Here is a 5328-nt window from a genome sequence, read left to right on the forward strand (position 1 = left end):
ATTTTAATGATGAGAATATATATGTTTATATGTATAAACATTTATGTATATTGTTCACGCTGGGCCTCTAGTATAGCTATAATAATAAAAGCATAATATGCTAATTAGATTGGACAGCCAAAAGACCTTCCGGACGTCATTCCAGACATCCTTCCAGATGAAGCCACAGTGGTGGAAGCTGCAGCAGAGGCAGTGAGGAGCGATCAAGCAAGCAGGCAAGCAGTTAGGGGCGATCAGGCAGGCAGGCGAGTGGTTGGGGTCAATCAGGCAGGCAAGTGAGTGGTTAGGGACAATGAGGCAGGCAGGTGAGTGGTTAGGGGTGATCGGGCAGTCAGGCAGAGTGGTTAGGGGTGATCAGGAAGGTAGGCAGAGTGGTTAGGGGTGATCAGGCAGGCAGGCAGGTAAGCAGTTAGGAGCCAGTGGTCCCAGATTGTGAGAAGGATGCCCGACTGCCAGTTTAGGGATCCCTGTAGGATCAGGCCTAAACCAGCAGTTGGACATCCCCCGAGGGGTCCCAGATTTTGAGAGGGTGCAGGCCAGGCTGAGGGACCCCACCCCACCCCCTGCATGAATTTCGTGCACTAGGCCTCTAGTTTTAAAATAATAAATAAATAAATAAATAAATAAATAAATAGCAAGTCCTCAATGCCCTGGCTGGGTGTCTCAGTTGGAGCGTCATCCCATAACCAAATAATGTTGAGGATTTAATTCCCAGTCAGGGCACATTCTTAGGTTTCAGGTTTCTCTCTCTCTCTTTAATTTTCTTGTTGTTGTTATATTCACCCAAGGATATTTTTTTCCACTGCTTTTTCAGAGAGAGTGGAAGCGATAGGAGAGGAGACAGAGAAAGCAACACTGATGTGAGAGACACATGGACTGGTTGCCTCTCACATGCATCCTGTCTAGGAGCAGGGAGCAAAGCCATAACCCAGGTACATGCCCTTGACCAGGAATCAAACCCAGGCCAATGCTCTAACCACTGAGAACACTGGGCAGAGCTCACTCGCATGCTCTCTCGCTCTCTCCCTTCTTCTCTCTCTAAAATCAATAAAAACATATCCTCGAATGAAGATTTTAAAAAGAAAAGCATTCCTCAAAGCAATTTTCCCAAACCCTAGTCTCTACACCTCCCAGCCTCCCTCCATCCTCATTCTGCATCATCAAAGCCAGGAAGCCTCAGGGGAGACCGAATCCTCCTGACATGGTGTTGGAAGGGGTGGATGAAGCTGAGTGGAAAAGCTAGGATCGTCTGTCATGGGCACACTCTGCCTGGGTGATCTCATCCCTCGCGTGGCTTCAATTACCATCTCCATACGGATGGCTGCCAAATCTCTACCCACAACTCCAAACTCTGCTCCGAGCTGCAGATCTGCGTACCAACTGCCTCGTCAACATTTCTCCTTGGGGTCGACTCGGGTAGGATTACATTCTGCTGTGAGTAGCAGAGACCGAAAATACAGTATCCTGAACAAGAGAGTGTGTTTCTTTTGCATGTAAAAGCCTAGAAGCACACAGCCCTCGGGGGGCATGGGCGCTCTACTCCATGCCAGCGTCCTTGCAGGTCCCTGTGACACCATCATGAGCGTGTGTCCCTCAACCTTATAGCCCAACGTGGAAGTTAGAATTACAGTCATCCCATCACATTCCAGGCAGCGAGATGCAGAAAAGCGGAAGGAGGCACGAGGAACAATGGGCAGCCAACAGCGGTGTTTAAAGGCTGGAAGACGCCACATAACATATCTCATTAGCCAGAACTTAGTCACACGTCCAAGCCTAGCAGCAAGAAAAGCTGGGAAATCCGTTCTCTATCCTGGGTGGCCATGTGCTTGGCTAAAAAGAGAAGATTCTATTATTAAGAAAAAGAGAATCGACATGAGGGAGGAAGCAGCCAGCATCGTCTACACAGCAGGCCCATAATCTCCTCCAGCTTGCCATGACTGAAGTGGAATTATCATCTTCCACCAACATTTCCTTTTCCCTCCAGGTCTCTGTACCCCTACACCCTAGCAGAGGGTAACTCTGTGGGGCAGGGGCTGGCAAGGGGAGACGTCACCGGAGCTAAGTGAAGGGGTGAGCAGAGAGAAAATTGCGCAATGAAGCTAAACTCCCAGGGGTCTGGAATAGAGGTCGAAGACCCCAAACAAGAAGGTACCCAAGTGCAGCAAGTAAGGTTGGGGTTTCTTGAGCAAAGGGCCAAGGGTGCCTGCTGAGGTAGGAGACAAAGATAGCACCAGGGACACGCACACCCAGCTCCTCATCCGGCTCAGGGCTGATCCTGCCCATTCCATTCATCTGCCTCCTGTTCACTCCACCACCCATGCCTTTGTCTGCACCCTTTCCCTCTGCTGGCCTGCCCTTCCTGCTTCCCCACATGAGTAACTCTCTCAGTCATCCTTCAGGGCTCAGATCAGGACCACCTCCTCCAAGAAAGCGCCCCTGTGGCCCCGTTGGGAGCTCTAATAACATCACACTGGGGAAGGGGCTGCCGGTGGGCAGTGTCCATGCAGAGTTCTTAGGGCGGGGTATTAGGGAGGTGGGACCCCAGGGCCCTCTTTGTATGAAAGAGGAGGTACCAGCTGCCCTTGCAACCGCAGCGGTAGGGCGCCACCAAGGCTGAGCCCTGAACTCCTGGCCATGGGCAGGGCCTCCCACATTCCCATCCCCAATGAGGGAAATTATGCAGACGGAGGCTGTGAGCCAGAGAGAGGAAGTCCACCAGGGTGGGGGCAGGTGGAGCAGTTCCCGGAAGGAAGCCCGCACCTCAGGAATCTGATAGAGGAATACTCTAGAGGCCTCTGTCCCTGGAGCCCCACCTCCTGCCCCCAGCCATTCGGAGAATCTGCCTCTGGGTGCCCAGGTACTCCCTCCCCTCACCAGCCTCCTGCGACATGTGGCCCAGGCGTGAGCACAGACTCTGCGACTGCCCCTGGATCTGTGCTCCGTTCGGCCTAAGTCTCAGCTTTCTCCTCTGTGGAATGAGGGTGGAGGGTCCTCCCCCTGCTCCCCACAGGGCATTGTGGCAGCAGAAGTGGCAGCGTAAGGTACCCAACTAGGTACCAGCACACCATGAAGCACAGAAAATGGGGTCTATTGGTGTAAAAAGCCTCTGCCCATGCCCAGCCGGTGTGGCTCAGTGCTTGAGCATTGACCTGTGAACCAGGAGGCCACAGTTTGATTCCTGGTCAGTGCACATGCCTGGGTTATGGGCTTGGTCCCCAGGAGGGGGCGTGCAGGAGGCAGCCAATCGATGATTCCCTCTCATCATTGATCTTTCTGTCTTTCTCTCCCTTCCTCTCTCTGAAATCAATTATATATACATACACACACACAGTGGGGCCTTGACTTATGAGTTTAATTCGTTCTGTGACGGAGCTCATAACTCAAATTACTCGTATGTCAAATCACTGTGACATTCGCTGTACCAACTAGGGGTGGGGTATCTGAAGTTGGCTCATAACCCGAATTTTTTTGAGGTTGCAACTCAAAGCAAAAAATCGGCCGAGAGATGAGACGGCTCGTATCTCAAAAAAAACTCGTTAGTTGGGACACTCGTAAGTCAAGGCCCTACTAGATAGATAGATAGATAGATAGATAGATAGATATCAGAGGCCCAGTGCACAAAATTCATGTACTGGGAGTGTGGGGGGATTCCTCAGTCTGGCCTGTGCCCTCTTACAGTCCAGGACCCCTTGCTCCTTACCGCTCAGCTCGCTGCTCCTTAGCGCTGCCACAGAGGTGGAAGAGGCTCCTGCCACCACCACTGCGCTCGCCAGCCGAGAGCCCAGCTTCTGGCTGAGCGGCACTCCCCCTGTGGGAGCGCACTGACCACCAGGGGGCAGCTTGTGCATTGAGCATCTGCCCCTTGGTGGTCAGTGCACATCATAGCAACTGGTCGTTCTGGTCATTCTGCCCTAATGGTTGCTTAGGCTTTCATTATATATATATTAAAGCTCTGCCCACCCTACCCTTCCTTCTGAGGTAGTCTGTGGGGGCATCTAACCTCCCCCTGGTGCTCACGCACTTGAGTTCGTGTGTGTGTGTGTGTGTGTGTGTGTGTGTGTGTGTGCGCATGTGCCCCAAGCTCTGTGGCGGAGCAAGCAGCCGGCTTGGGCAGGGTGGAGAGAAGACTGAGAAGTTTCCTCCACAGCCCTCAGCACACATAGGCTTAGGTAGGGGGTGACATATCCTAAAGACAAACATCACATCTGCCCTAAAGCTGCCGGGCCAGGCCAGACAGCGGGCCCCAGGAAAGGAGAGCCTTACTCCTGCCTCCCAAACCCAGAGTCTTCCTAAATGCCCACCCCGTGGTGACCAGGGCGGGGGCTCTCCGAGAAGACACGGCACCCACAATAGGACCCAAAGGGCCAGTTTCTCCCCGGGGGTCCAAACAGAGAAGGATGTTTCCTCCAAGCAGGTCAGGACTGGCCCATGTGGAGCAAAGGAGCAGAAGCACAGGCGGCAGGTGTGCTGGAGGGCAGGGGCTAGGGCTGGAGGTTAGGGCTGGGAAGGGCAGCTTGAGAGGTCAGCCAAGGGCAGTCTACACCTGGGGTCTTCTGCTTTAGCTAATGGGGAGCCATGGAAAGTATGGGAGTGGTGAAGCAATGAGACCAGATTTGCATCTTTTTAAAAAAATATTTTTGAGGGGGCGTTTCAGAGAGGAAGGGAGAGGGAGGTTGAGATAGAAACATCAACGATGAGAGGGAATCATTGATTGGCTGCCTCCTGCACGCCCCCCGCTGGGGACCGAGCCCTGGCCTCCTGGTTCATAGGTCGACGCTCAACCACGGAGTTATGCCGGCCAGGCCAGATTTGCACCTTCGAAAGTCTCCTCTACTTGCATGACAGGGACAGACCGGAGGAGCAGGGCACTGGCACCCACGGGACAAGATCCTGAGCAAAGGCCAGAGGAGGGAAGCCTGGCCTGAGAGAGACGGCTCCTGGAGGACACTCTCAGAGGCTGATCTTCCTCGTGCTGCCCCCACGGGGAGAAGCAGGAAGCCGCTGAGGTCGGCGGGTGGGCCCACAATGGCGCCCAAGGGAAGAGGAGGGAGGTGCAAGAGCACAGAGAGGACAGTGAAGGGCAGGGGCTCTGCAGGACACTTGTCCACGCCCACCTGGGCCCAAACCTTCTGATGGCAATTGACTGGAACCTCCTCTAACTTGGAGCAGGATTCATGGGGATTATTTGCTATCCTCTGTGTCAGACTGGAAGCTGCCCAAGGGTGGGGGCCTGTGACTCCCAAGTCAGGCTGAGCTAAGGGGGCCTGACCTGGAGGGGGGGGAGGGCAGAAGGCTGCCACGCAGGAGGACGCCCAGAGATCCCCACCC

Source organism: Myotis davidii, unplaced genomic scaffold, assembly GCF_000327345.1.
Source record: "Myotis davidii unplaced genomic scaffold, ASM32734v1 scaffold32, whole genome shotgun sequence".
Lineage (NCBI taxonomy): Eukaryota > Metazoa > Chordata > Mammalia > Chiroptera > Vespertilionidae > Myotis > Myotis davidii.